This window comes from Pteropus alecto, unplaced genomic scaffold (assembly GCF_000325575.1).
Source record: "Pteropus alecto unplaced genomic scaffold, ASM32557v1 scaffold233, whole genome shotgun sequence".
Lineage (NCBI taxonomy): Eukaryota > Metazoa > Chordata > Mammalia > Chiroptera > Pteropodidae > Pteropus > Pteropus alecto.
The window spans coordinates 1,208,106-1,223,267 of record NW_006434367.1 but is presented as its reverse complement, the minus strand read 5'-3'; the positions used below and the strand labels follow the sequence as shown (position 1 = coordinate 1,223,267).

Below are 15,162 nucleotides of genomic sequence, written 5' to 3'. Positions count from 1 at the left end.
ATCTCTACCCTTCTCAGCACTACTGCTCCTTCTGCTGGAGCCACAATGCACTACCTTCTCTCTCTTCTGCCCCAACCAGAAAGGAAAATCTGAGCTCTTAGACAGACTTCACCTTCCCAAACTCAGGAGCAGAGAAGTGAAGAAGTCTGCATGACCACCTTCTTTATAACCTGTTGCAGGGAGATAAGAGGGAGAATGCCAGCTTCTCAACTGTTCAGGAATGGACACCCCACAGGGCCACAGACCCCAGGCTTGTCCTTCACTTCCCAGGTTGCAGCTTTTTTGGCCCCAAGGACTGATGTCAATGCTCAGAAGACACAACTGAAACTGCAGCTATCTTTCCAATTCTAGAAGTGTATCTCTTTTCTTCATCAAACCTTAAGGTAGGAGAGGGCCTCCCTTGCCCACCACATTCTTCCTGTTGCAAGATGATTCTCCATGGGTCTCACTTTTTTGCATGTCTTGTAAGCACGGCACTGGCTTCCTTTTGGTCTTGGTTATCTTTGCAAGAATACTTGTATAGTGAACACTTTGGAAGACAAAGAAAGATAAGTGTCTTTCTCCAGAGCAAAAGGCAGTTTACTTAAATCTTTGGAAATACAGTGTCTCCTACTAGAACAAAAAGGTAGGCAGGCTTACTGCCCATTATTAAATATTCAGGGTCTTTGTGTTCAGTGATCCTTTTATATTACTACTCCCTGGTGTCACCTGGCCTGGCTATATTGGGGATCAGGGAAATGGCTTAAGAAAATGTAGATGCTCTGGCTACTGCTATGGTTATAAAAACATGACTTCTGCCAGTGTCTGTTAGACTGAGACATCCTAACTAGTTAGTTTGCAAGTAGGGTGAATTCTCAGACCAGACCCTTGTCTGTCACTGACACTTGCTAGTGCTGAACTCAGGGCAAACCACCCCCCAGGCTACTCTGTCAAGGCCTCTGAGTCCCAAGCCTACAAAAAATTCCAAGTTTATTGAGCTAATTAGCACTGAATTTGGAAATGTAAAGATTTCATTTCCAATTTTATGATATGCTGCCTACTCTGTTATAGACCATGGAAAATTTCAGGTGTTGCTGACACTAAGAAATCTGCAGGGTTACAGGGTGGTTCAAAGTTCTATATGCGGTGTTTTAGTGCCACCTACAGGCTACCCTCTACACTCTCAACATTCATCCACATAGTGGGTTGGAGTAACCTATGCAAAGTAGGGATAAATCTCACAAATACAATGTAGAGCAAAAGAAGCTTGATAGAGTACATATTTTATCATTTACAGAAAGTACAAAACCAGGTGAAACTAATTGTATTAGAGTTTTCCAGAAACAGAACCAATGAAATATAAATATTAAATTCCTTAAAATAAATCCCTTTAAATAAATATTTAAATATCTTTATTACAAATAAATTTATAAATATATATTAAAATATAACTATATAAATATAGAGAGACATATATATTTAAAGAGATTAATTTTAAGAAATTGGTTCATGTGATTGTGGGGGCTGGCAAGTCTGCATTTTGTGGGACAGGCAGGTAGACTGAAAACTCAGGCAGAATTTCTGTATTACAGTGTTGAGGCAGATTTCCGTTTTTTCCCCTTAAGAGCCTTTGCTCCTAAGGCTTTCAAATGAATAGATGAAGCCCATCTGTATTACCGAGGGCAGTCTCCTTTACTTATTGTCAACTGATTAGTAATGTTAATCACATCTACAAAATACCTTCACAGAAACATCTAGGCTAATATTTGGCTAAACAACTGGGCACTATAGCCTAGCTAAGTTGACACATAAAATTAACCATTGTGGTCAACCCCCATGTCAACTTGGCACCTATACATACCTTCTTAACACTTTCCCCAAGAGAGATGCAAAGTCCTCGAGTGATGTTTACTCTTCACCTTGATATCCTATGACTTAAATATTATAATGTAAAATTAACAATACTTAAATAAAACAACATAAGTTAGTGCATCATATGTCATATAATAAAGGAATAGGAAGGGAATGAAACAAAGATATTATATATAAATAAAAAATGTTTATGTGTGTATGTGTGTATAAATATATATTTATATATGTGTGATAAATGTATTTATATAAATATAAATATATATACACACAAACATATTTTAAAATAATTTTTCAACTTTTTAATTACATTGGCATATAATATTATATTAGTTTCAGGTGTATAACATAATGATTAGACATTTATATAACTTACAGAGTGATCACCTTGATAAATCTAGTACCCATCTGACACTGTACATAGTTATAACAATATTATTGACTATATTCTATATGCTGTACTTTGCATCACAATAACTATTTTGTAACTATCAATTTGTACTTCTTAATTTCTTCCCCTTTTTAATCCCCTTTCCTCCTCCCATCTGGCAACCATCAAAATGTTCTCTGTATTTATGAGTTTGTTTCTGATTTGTTTGTTTATTTTGTTCTTTAGATTCCACATATTAGTAAAATCACAACATTTGTCTTTCTCTGTCTGACTTACTCCACTAGAACAATGTCCTCTAGGTCCATCCATGTTGTTACAGATGGCAAGATTTTATTCTTTTTTAATGACTGAGTCATATTCCATTGTATATATGTACCTCCTCTTCTTTATCCATTCATCCATTGACGGAAACCCACATTGCCTCCTTATCTTAGCTATTGGAAATAATGCTGCATTGAACATAAAGATTCACATGTCCTTTTGAAGTAGTGTTTTAGGTTTCTTTGGATACATATCCAAAATTGGGATTACTGGGTCCTTCTTTGTCTCTCGTTACAGCTTATGTTTTAAAGTCTATTTTATAAGTATTGCTACCTCAGCTTTTTTATTTGTTTTTACTTTCATGAAACATCTTTTTCCATCTCTTTATTTGTGTCTTTTGATCTGGAGTGAGTCTCTTGTGGGCAGCATATGTAAGGACCTTTTCTTATCCATTCGGTCACTCTATCATTTGATTGGAGCATTTAATCCATTTACATTTAAAGTAATTTTCCATAGATATGCAGTTATTGCCATTTTATTTTTCATATTTTTAATCTTTTTTTTCTTTTCCTTCTTCTTAAAGAAATCCCCCCAACATTTCCTGTGATATTGGCTCAATGATGATGAACTCCTTTAGCTTTTTCTATTCTGGGAAGCTGTTTTTCGATTCTAAACAATATCTTTGCTGGGTAGAGTCATCTTGGTTGTAGGTCCTTGCTTTTCATCACTTTAAATATTTCATGCCAGTCTCTTCTGGCCTGCAAGTTTTCTGTTGAGAAATCAGCTGACAGTCTCATGGGAGCTCTCCTGTAGGTACCTAACTGCTTTTCTTTTGCTGCTTTTAAGAGTCTCTCTTTGTCTTTAAGCTTTGACATTTTAAATTATGATGTGTCTTGATGTGGGCCTCTTTGGGTTCATCCTGTTTTGGACTCTGACTTCTTGGGCTTGTATATCTATTTCCTTCACCAGCTTTGGGAAATTATGATGTGTCATTATTTTTTGAAATAGGTTTTCAATTTCTTGCTCTCTCTCTTCTCCTTCTGGTTCCCCTATGATGTAAATGTTGGTAAGCTTGATGTTATCTCAGAAGCCCCTTTTTTTGGATTCTTTTTTATTGTTGCTGTTCTGATTGAGTGTTTTCTGCTACCTTATCTTATAAATTACTAATTGGATATCTTTGCTTCATCTAATCTACTGTTGATTCCCTCTAGTGCATTTTTCATTTCAGTTATTGTATTCTTCATTTCTAACTGGTTCTTTATTATGTTTTCTATCTCCACTTTTATGGTTTCTATCTCTTTTGTAAAAGTTCTCACTGAGTTCATCTACTTTTCCCCTAAGTTCATTGAGCATCCTTATAACCCATGTTTTGAATTCTGCATCTGGTAGATCTTTCATCTCCATTTTGTTTAGTACATTTTTTTGGAGCTTTGTTCTGTTCTTTCATTTGAGACATGTCTCCCATTTTGTCTCCCATTTTGGCTGCCTCCCTGTATTCGTTTCTATGGATTAGGTAGGGTTGCTATGTCTCCCGGTCTTACTAGAGTAGATATGTTATGGGGCCCAGTGGCACAGTCTCCCTGGTCACCTGAGCCAGGCGCTCTAAGTGTGTCTCTTATATGTGTAATGCATGCTCTCTTGTTGTAGTTTGAGCCTTAGTAGTTGTTTGCATGTCAGTGGGAGGATTTGACCCTTGGGCTGATTGTGACTACAGTAGAGGAGCTGTTGTGCAGGGGCTGACCCTATGGAGCAGGAATCACTTTAGCAGAGCTCTGGTGCCTGCCCAGTCTGCCCTTTGGGTACGTTGTTCTCAGATGTAACCCTGAGTGGGGCTCCGGCTCAGACTAAAGTTCGACACTGAGCATGCAGACTGGGATCTCCTGGAAGGGGCCCCACCACAGGCCAAGTTCAGCTTCAGCCTGTGCCCTGCCAGGGGACACATGGCATGAGCCACCAAGCAATCTGCAGATAGCTGCTATCCACTCTGGGCTTGGATGTGCCTTGAGAGGCCAAGCTGCAAACTGAGGCCGGCTGCCACTAGTGCTGGGCTTGAGGCTGCTCAGCAAGACGAATGGGGCATGCGGAGTCTAGATGCTACTTCTTCATGCTTTCATTTAAGATATTTTAGGAAAGTCTGCAAGATAGGACATTTGTATGGAAAGCCACTGGAAGCAGCTTGGGTAGGCCCACAAGTTGGGTGGGGCAGGGTCTCAGGGAATCACCAGGGCAGGATGACCAGTATTAGCCAGGTTGATGAGACTCTGATATTGAGTAGTGCCACCTGCATCTGCAGGTCGGGTGGGGAAGAGCTCAACAAAGGAATAATGCCCTCTTCCAGCACTCTTTTCTGGGAGAAAGCTGCCCCTCCAGCCCTTAACTGAAGCCAGACAGTTTGGTTCCTCCCCATATGTCCCTGGAGACTTTCTAGCTGCTCCCCCAGTGCTAGAGCTTGAAGCAAATGAGTTTGTCAGCAAATAAGTCAGAGCATGGGCCCCTTAAGAGGAACATCTGTAATTCCAGTGGCCCTCCATCTCATTTAGCCACAATCTCCCCTGCTTTTCACACCGAGAAGATGTGATAATTTGGGCAGAAGCATTGAATAGAGTAAAGGCAAAACCCTGGACTGGTTAGCCAGGGGGATCTCCACAGCGAAGCTATCCCTCCCTATTTTCAACCACCACACACAGGTGGGACCAGCCTGTTCTGCATCTCTGCCCTTTCTATCAGTCTCAAGGAGGCCTCTTCTGTGTATCACCAGTTGTAGGATTTCTGTTCAGCTAGACTTTAGGTGACTTCCAATGATGGCTATGTTGTAGTTTAATAGTAATTTTTATGTGATTGTGAGAGGTGGCAAACATAGCATTTACCTACTCCACCGTCTTGACTAGGACTTCACATAAATATATTTATAACCAAATAAGGAAGAAATACTCATAACAATTACTGTGTTCATTTCTAGAAGTGGTCATGTGTTTGTAGCTGGTATTTATAACTATCTTCTTCTAGTACCCATTCTATATTTTCATTGCTATCAGCAAAGATCTCAGCTGGTCGTGGGTCTTTGCCTGGTGGGTGACCCAAATCTTCATTCCTGACATTAGTAGTTCTGACTGGATTGAACTGTTGAAGTTTTTTATTGATCTTAATGCCAGGGCATGGTCGTACAAAGAGACACCGCAAGGGATCTCCTTGTTCTAGACATACTCTTCCTTACCTCCATTGTGGGGTAGCAGCCCCATTTTCCTTTAGTTGGCAAGAGCAATCACCCCAGACAGCCCAGTAACTCCCTTCTTTTCTTGCCAATTCAAAAACGTCAGGAGCCCAATGTGGTTGGGCAGCAGTCTTAACTTTCAGTTTGAAGGAATCATTTTGTGTCTTTGGGTGGGAGCATTCCTCACTTTGAAGCTAAGACTGCTAGACCAGCAGAGCTTCAGGTCACAAGATAGGAAGCAAACATTTTGCTAGTGGGTTGATATTGAATAGTGCTCCTTCCATTTCCACCTCACTGATTCTTGGCTGTGGGAAAAACAGCACAATATACCAATTCAGAGATTGTATAACCTCCTGGGGGGACATTGTACCAGCCCTGAAAGGTGTTGCCACCTAGCTGGCACTGTAACTGAGTCTTTCAAAAAGCCATTCCACCATTCTATCTGCTCCTTCAGTATGGTAAGGAACAAAGTAAGACCAGTGAATTCCATGAGTATAGGCCCATTGCCACACTTTGTTTGTTGTTAAGTGAATTTCTGAAGCAGAAACAATGCTGTGTGGAATACCATGAAACTAGACAAAGCATTCTATGTGTCCACGGTGATAATTTTGGCAGAAGCATTGAGTAAAGGCAAATCTATATCAAGAGTAAATATCTCTCTCAATAAGAATGAAACACTGACCCTTCAATGGTAGAAGTGGTCCAATGTAATCAACTTGTCACCAGGTGGCTAGTTGATCATCCCAGGGATGCTTCTATAATGGAGACTTAATGTTGGTCTCTGCTGCTGGCAGATTGGGCACTCAGCAGTGGTTGTAGCCAAATCAGTGTTTGTAAGTGGAAACCCATATTTCTGAGTCCATGCATAATCTCCATCCCTAAAACTATGGCCACTTTGTTGATGAGGCCATTGGGTGATGGCAGGAGTAGGTAGAAAAAGAGGGTGATCAGTCTCTATAGAATGGGCCATCCTATCCACTTGATTATTAACGTCCTTCTCTACTGAGGTCACCCTTTGGTGAGCATTCATGTATGTCACAAACAATTTCATGTTTTTCCCCTCATTGAGAAGGATATTCTTTCCTAAATATCCTTGTCACTATCTTCTCAGTCATGTTCCTTTTGAGTCTCTGACCATCAAATTACAGCTCATGAATCAGTATAAAATTGTACTTCTGGCCATTTCTTTTTCCAATCAAAATGAACAACCAGGTGCACTACTCAAAGTTCTACACACTGAGAAGATTTCCCTGGGTGGTAGTCCTGTAGTTGTCCACTTTTGACTGGCGACTGCATATCAGGCAGAACCATAAAGCAGAACCTGGCTTGAATTTTCTCTTCCTTAGTTAACTGATTGTAGGGAATTCCCCATGAAGCCATAGGTTAGGGTTGCAATGGAGAACTTAGTATAGTAAGAGTGTAGTAAGGCCAAGGGCCCCACTCAAAACTAGCAGATTTTTGGGGCACTCAGTAAATGGGCTGGCGTAGTACACTCAAATGAGGACTATGTTGCCTCCAAAATCTAAAAAGGCCCACTAGGTATTGTACCTCTTTTCTGGTTGTAGGAAGAGCCAGGTGCAACTTATACTTCATCAGATGACTTATACTTCATCTCCTAAGGAATATCTTTACATGCCCCAAATCACTGGAGTCCTAGAAATTTCACTGAGGTAGAAGCTCCCTGAGTTTTTGTTAGCTTTGTTCTCCACCATCTGACACATGGATGTCTTACCAATGAGTCCAGAGAAGATGTTACTTCTCACTCACTAGGTCTAATCAGCATGATGTCATGAATGTAATGGAGGAGTGTGATATTTTGAAGGGAAAGGTAATCAAGATCCCTGTGAACTAAATTATGACGTCAGACTGGACTGCTGATATACACTGAGGTAGGACAGTGAAGGTGTGTTGCTGGTTTTGCCATGTGAAAGCAAACTGCTTCTGGTAGTCTCTATTGGCAGGTATAAAAAAAAAAAGCATTTGTCAAATCAATAGCTGCATGCCAGGTACCAGGGTCTGTATTAATTTTCTCAAGCAATGTTGCCACATCTATTATAGCAGTTGCAATTGAAGCCACAACAACATTGGAGGTTAGGGCTTCAACATACAAATTTTGGGGGATCCATTATGACTGTATTTGGAGTTAGGGCCTGTAGGGAGGTAATTATGGTGAAATAAGATCATAATGGTGGGACCTAATCTGAAGAGACTTGTGTCTTTATAAGAAGAGAAAGAGATACCAGCAGTCTCTCTTTGAGTGCACAGAGGAGAGACCATGTGAAGACACGGTGAGAAGGCAGTCATCTGCAAGCAAGGAAGAGAGCTCTCACCAGAAATGAAATCTGCTGCCACCTCCGTCTGAAACTTCTAGCCTCCAGAGCTGTGAGAGAATAAATTTTTGTTGTTTAAGCCCATCCAGTCTGTGGTATTTTATTGTGGCAGTCCAAGCTGACTAATATAACAGTGAAAGTATATTGCTGGCCTTGGCAACTAAAAGTGCCTTTGGTGGAAGTCTTTATTAAGAAGTATTGTGGAAAAGCATTTTCCAGATTAATAGCTGCAAACTAGCTACCAGGGGACATGTTAATGTGCTCAAGCAATGAAACCACATCCAGAACAGCAGTTGTAATTGCAGTGACTACCTGGGTAAGTTTATAAAAATCCACCATCATTCTCCAAGATCCATCTGTTTTCTTCACAGGCCAAATAGGTGAGTTGAAAGGAGATGTGGTAGGAATCACCACTCTTGCATCCTTCAAGTCCTTGATGGTGGCATTAACTTCTGCAATCACAGAAATGCAGTATTGCTTTTGGTTTACTATTTTCCTAGGTAGAGGCAATCTGGTGGCTTCCACTTGGCCTTTTCTACCATAATAGCACTCTCTCCACAGGTCAGGGAACCAGTATGGTAATTCTGCCAGTTGCTGAATGTGTCTATCCCAATTATGCATTCCAGAATTGGGGAAATATACACAGGATTGGTTTGGAGACCCACTGGACTCACTGAGAGATGGAGCTGAGTTAAACTCCACTGATCACCTATTCTCCATAAACTCTGACTCTGACTAGTAAACCACAGTGATGTTTTGGGTCTCTAGGAATTAATGTCCGTTCAGAGCTGGTGTTTAGTAATTCCTGAAAAGTCTAATTATTTTCTTTTCCCTCAAGCATAATTGGTATGGTTAAAGGCCTTAGGTCCCTAAAAGAAAACTGAGAGAAAGATTAACAATATATATTTTTGGCAGTGCAGCAAGGCCTTTCCAAATTAGATCTGGCCTCCCCTTTATTCTAGGGGTTCTGGGTCTTTAAACTGGCTCAAGTCTAGAATTGAATGAAAGGCTGTGATTGTTTTTCTGATTGAAGACTTTTGTGAACTTGTTCTAGAACTCTTCCACTTACACAGATCAAGTAATAATTTGTAGATCACCCATCTATTCTCTTCTAGGAACACCATGATCAGCTAGTCAATGCCAGTAAGATAATTTTGATTACTGCTTTGAACCTGCTGCACATTATGGTAATTGGCATCTTGTCTTTGGCAATTATGCTGCTATCCCTAGGATCCAATTATTCCCATTGCATTTAAGGATCCCAGTTCAGTGGCAACAGTTCCTACTGTAATTTCTGACCTATAGGGAAGAGAGACCACAGGAGTTCAAGGATGCTGGGGCTCCCTTTACAAATTTCTATTATGGTGAAAAAGTGGAATGAGTGAGCAGGTCTCATACAATACATATACTCTAACATTCCAACTTCCCTAAGCCTTCCGATACCTCTCTTTATAGTATACAAAGGCAGGTCTAGCATTTCAAACTCATTTAGTATAGGTCACCTTTTGGGTATGTTTCAGCCAGCCAGCCAGCCAACCAACCAGTGAAATAAACAACCAATTAAAGTCCTTTCTAACCCCTTGAGTTATACCACTGAATCCAGACTCTGCTTAGTCAGTTCATATCAATAAATTCAGCCTGATTCCATTTTATTTACCTTTCATCATTATCCCACACCTTTAACATACATTCCCACACATATTCCTCAGAATTATGGCTGTATAAGTTGGAAAAATAATGCAGTTCTTCTGGAGCATAGTGCAACACCTCATGGGTCAAACTTAGTTGGGGCTTGCTGGAACTTAAGTTTTGCTATAGTTCTAAAAGCAAATAGGGGTGCCTGGAGTGAGTCATGAGAAGAACCAGCAGTGTCATGAAAGGCAACTACCTGAGAAGAGGCCATTACAGGCTCCTCAGGCAAAGCAGTGTCAACATTCTCAGATGAAGGTGGAAGGGTTGCTTCTACTGGCAAAGGAGACTCACAGAATTTAGGGGTTCATTGTTCCCAGCTTCTTCAGGATCTGTCCATATGTTTCCATTCCAACTTTCAGGGTCTTGTTTTTTTCCAACCATGCCCCTACTTTAATAGCAAGGCTGGGAATTCAACCACTTGCAGGATGAGATTGGCATTTGGTTTTCAGAAATCTCAGCTCTGTGGTGATAGGAGGTAAGTGATTCTTTCAGGTCAGACATAGAAACTTTCCAGTCAGTTACATGGTGCTCAAGCTGGAAATTTAAAGTCCCAAATTCATCCTTTTTTTACCCTCCTTTTCCAGTATAGTTAGTAGTAACAAGCCAATCTCATTAGTTTAACAAAATATTCTAGAGAATCAAATACATGGCCACCTAGAAAAACATACTTCTTGTAAGTATTTGATTAGGAGCATCCAATGTTGATATTTTGGATATCTCTATTGCCACATCAAGCTATGGACTATATTGGTGCCCATTTTGTCACTGCAAAGAGTCATCAGTGCCTTTAACTCTAATCAAATTAGAGATCCAATTCCAGAAATCACAGAACCAATTCAGAAAATTTATCCTTAAGATTCTCTTCTTTTAGAACCACTCTTGGTATCAAAATCTTTACCAGTCTGGGTTCTCCAGAGATACAGAACCAATAAGTGATTGATTAATTGATTGATTGACTGATTGGCTAATGTGATTGTGGGGACTGGCAGGTCTGAAATCCACAGAACAGCCTGGCAGGCTGGAAACTTAAATGGAAGCTGATGTTGTAGTCTCGAGTCTGCAATCCGTGAGACAGGCAGGTAGACTGAAAACTCAGGCAGAATTCCCTTTTTTCCCTGGAAAACTTCAGTATTTGCTCTTAAGGCTTTCAGTTGAATGGATGAAGCACATCCACATTATTGAATGTAATCTCTTTCACTTAAAGTGACTAGATGTTAATTATCTTTACAAAATACCTTCACAGCAACATCTAGACCAGTGTTTGATCAAACAACTGGGCAACATAGCCTAGGCAAGTCGACATATAAAATTAACCATCACACTAACCAATGCTGTTAGAAATAAGGATAGTGATTACCCTTGGGGCAGAGATATAATGACCAGAAAAGGAAGCATAAGGATAGCTTCTGGGATCTGGTCATGTTCTGTTTCTTGATTCAGTGATGGTTGCATGGATGTATTCAGTTTGTGAAAATTCAGTGAGCTGTACATTTAATGACATGTGTACATTTTGAAATGTACATTTTACTTCATTAAAGAGTAAAATGTTAATAAAAAATAATAGAAACAAGGAAAAAGCATTATGTCACTTATGGAGAAAATTTATTAAAGTATAAGAAATTACCATATATAACTATATTGATAAATTTAAATATGTTGCTGAAATAATTGATTTTTAAAGGAAATTATAAATGATCAAAATTGACGACAAAAGTCAAAAAATCTGGAGATACCAATTAAAGAATTTTAAGGCAGTTAAAACTGACTACCTCTCACTACTAAAGGCATTAGGCCTATATAGTTTTGTGGATCCCATCTATAAAATCTTCACAGAATAGCAGTTCCTATGTTATTTAGAGCAGGGGAAAAAAAAATGTAAAAGCTTCTTAACTCATTGTAGGTTAATATAATTCAGAAGCCATAAAAGAATAAGAACAATGTAGCATGTATGTAAAGCATACACAAACTTATATTCCATATAAATACAGAGGCAAAAATCCTAAATAAAATATTAGTGAATCACCAGCCATATATTAAAAAAATAAAAAATCGGCGATAAAACGTTAATTCCTAATAAAGACTCCTCAGAAGTTAGAAATAGAATTCAATCTTTTAAGAAATTTTACATTAAAAGCAGTTTCATTAACATTAGGAACATGATAAGTATGGCCATAACTATTACTCAACAATATGTTAGAATTAGCACTGGCTTTCTCTTCCTTTCTACTATACAGAGAACTGAAACCTCCAAACTAGTTTTCCCAGACTCTCTTACCAGCTCTCTCTTTCTAGTTAGGTTCGGCCTACTAGAGACACTAGTAGGAGACTGGAATGTGGGAGAAAGGGAGAAGCCTTTCTCCTATCTTTGTGGAGGGATGTAGATAGCTGCATAGTGGTGACAATGGGCAAGTATGGCTTCCTGCTCAGTTGTATATCTCTGACAGCAACATTAGCAGCAGCACTCTGTTCTGGCTCCAGCAGTTGCAGCAGAGGCTCTAGGACCTCAGCTGTACACAGCTGGTGGCCCTTGCTTCTTTGATTGTGGCTGCCATTGGACACCTGCATAATCAGCTGGAGTGTTAGCTCCCAGCTTCCTGCTTTTTGGTGGTGAATGTTCCAATGGCAGCCACAATCAAAGAAGCAAGGGTCAGTGATGGCAGACTCTATTTTCCCTTTCATTCTTCCTGCCCTAAGGCTGGAAATGGTTTTCCACAGTTATTAATCTCTGGGAAATCTCATGTTTCCTTTTTGCTCTTTATGCTTATAATACATTTATAATCAATTTCCTGTGCTAGATTTTCTATTTCAAATAATGGAGTGGATATCATATTTGTGATTGAATACTGACTGATACAAAATATCTATACTCATTATTTGCAGCTGGTATGATTTTTTTTAAACCTATATTCCTGAGAGAATCAATGTAGAAGCTAAATGATCTAAGAGTCCAATAAGGGAATAGATATAAAGTAAACATACAAAAATTAATAGCTTTCTTATGACAATATAGAAAAAGAGCCCATCCACAATAGTATAAAAAGACAAAAAGTTTTAATAAACCTAATGAGAAGCACATAAAATTATATAAAGAAAAGTTTTAGAACTATAATAAAGCACATATAAGAAAACCTACATAAATAAAAAAATAAAGCATGCTTATGATGATCTTTACATGTTAGTACATTAGTGGGGGAATGATTAAATAAACCACAATTCAACCACATTTTGAAATGCATAGGTTAAAAAGAATGAAATAATGAACTAGACCCATGTAAAACAATCCCCAAGACATATTGGATATTTTTTAAAAGCATAAATTGGTATAATATTTGTAACTATATTCTTAAAAAACAAACTTTCTGATACTAGGTACACATATATGTTTTATATCCTGTAAATCCATAGAAATATGTGTAGGGGTACACAGTAAATCATATATTTTGAGAACAGAGATTAGATTGTGGGGTGAAAGGGAACATTAACTTTTACTTTATATATGCATACGTTTTAAAAAGTTTCTTACAGTAAAGTCTTACAATAATTATCTAATTTTAAGAAATGGGGAAGAGAATGAGGAGACACCCCAGACAAAAAAAAGCTAAACCAGAAAAAAAAATGGCATAGATGATAGAGGCTCTGTTCATACCTCTGGCGACCAAATCAAAGTTGTGACGGAAACAAGGAGCAGCAGCAAGGAAAAATCGTCTGGGATCTAGATGAACAAGCCATACAACTAGGGAGAAATCCAAGAAAGCACCCTGCAATGGTAGAAGGTAGGTTGGGGCGAGGATGTGGGGCTGCCTAGTGCTGAGCAGCTGAGTGAGACAGAGGCTGCGGCAGTAGCAGAAGCCTCTTAAATGGGCTGTGTCTGCGAGCAGATTTTCGCAGTGATGGAGCTGCTTGCTCTGAGCACCAGTGCTGATGTGGTTGCATGAGGGGGGCACTAAGGACTTACAGGGAGACATTGTCAGAATGAGGGCTTAGGTTAGACTCATTCTGTACAGAGGTGCCGGCGATATCCATTGTTCCCTGTTGAGCCCTCCCACCTCCCAGTGCGCCAGACACAGCCCCACCATAACCGTGATGTCATCAAACTGGATAACAGAGGTCGCCCAGAGGATTCCCTGAAACCCCGCTTCCCTCAACTCTTGGCTCCACCCAAGCCACATCCTGGTATATCCTCAGCGAGTCAGGTGCTCCTTACTGAGCAATGCCTAGACTCACACTGGAGCCAACTGGCCTCAGTCTCTGGTGTGGCCTTTTGAGGCAATTATAAGCACAGCATCTGTGGATCGCTTGCTGAATCTTAACAGGTGGCCCCTGGAGGGACAGAGGCTTGGACTAAATTTGGCCTGCAGCTGCATCCCTCTCAGGACTGTGCCACTGGACACCTACTTCACAAATCCACACTAATAAGACTGGGAGACTTAGGAGCTTTGCTTAGTCCATAGAAACAGACACAGAAAGGCAGCCAAAATGGGAAAAGAAGCAGAAACCATATGAGAGAATAGAACAGAAATCCAGATATAATGGAATCAAGTAATCTAACAGATGCAGAGTGCAAAACACTGAGTATAAAGATGCTCAATGAACTTTTGGGAAGTGTAAATAAATTCAGTGAGAACTTCAACAAAGAGATAAAAAACATAAAAATGGAAATGGAAATTATAAAAGAGAACCAGTCTGAAATTAAGAACACATGATCTGAGATGAGAAGTATATTGAATGGAATAAACAAAATGAATAAAGAAAAGGATCAAATGCCCTGTCTAGAAAATGAGAAAGCCAAGGACACTTAATCAGAATGGCAAGAGATAAGATGCCAAGACTATAAAAATAATTTAAGGAGCATATGGGTCACTATTAAGGGTCCAAATATCCATCTGATTGGTGTAACTGAAGAAAATCAAGATGCTGAACTGCTGTTTGAAGAAATGATGGAACACTTCCCTCACCTGGTGAAGGAAATAGACTTACAACCTTAGGAAGCTCAGAGAATCCCCAAAATCAAGGATCCAAAGAGACCCACACCAAGACACATCATAATTAAAATGCCAAAGGTTAAATACAAAGAAAAAATATTAAAAGCAGCAAGAGAAAAACAGATAATTACCTGCTAGGGAACACCCATAAGACTGGCAGCTGATTTCTCTAAAGAAACTGTGCAGGACAGAAGGGTTTGGCCAAAATATTCAATAGGATGAAGACCCAGGATCTACAACCAAGAATAATTTATCTAGGAAAGCTATTATTTATAGTTGAAGGACAGATAAAGAGTTTCCTAGACAAAAATAAGCTAAAGAAATTTATCACCACCAAGCCAGTACTATAGGAAATGTTGGAGGGACTTCTTTAAGAAGAAAAAATGTATCAAAAACAGGAATAAAGAATGGTAACAACTACATTCCTACCAATAAGTACCTTAAATG

General features: G+C 39.3%; 1 pseudogene; it reads right to left on the bottom strand.

Moving 5' to 3' along the window:
- Window positions 1-6,103: 6,103 nt before the first annotated feature.
- LOC112477613 lies at window positions 6,104-13,756 on the bottom strand (annotated as a pseudogene).
- Window positions 13,757-15,162: the final 1,406 nt, after the last annotated feature.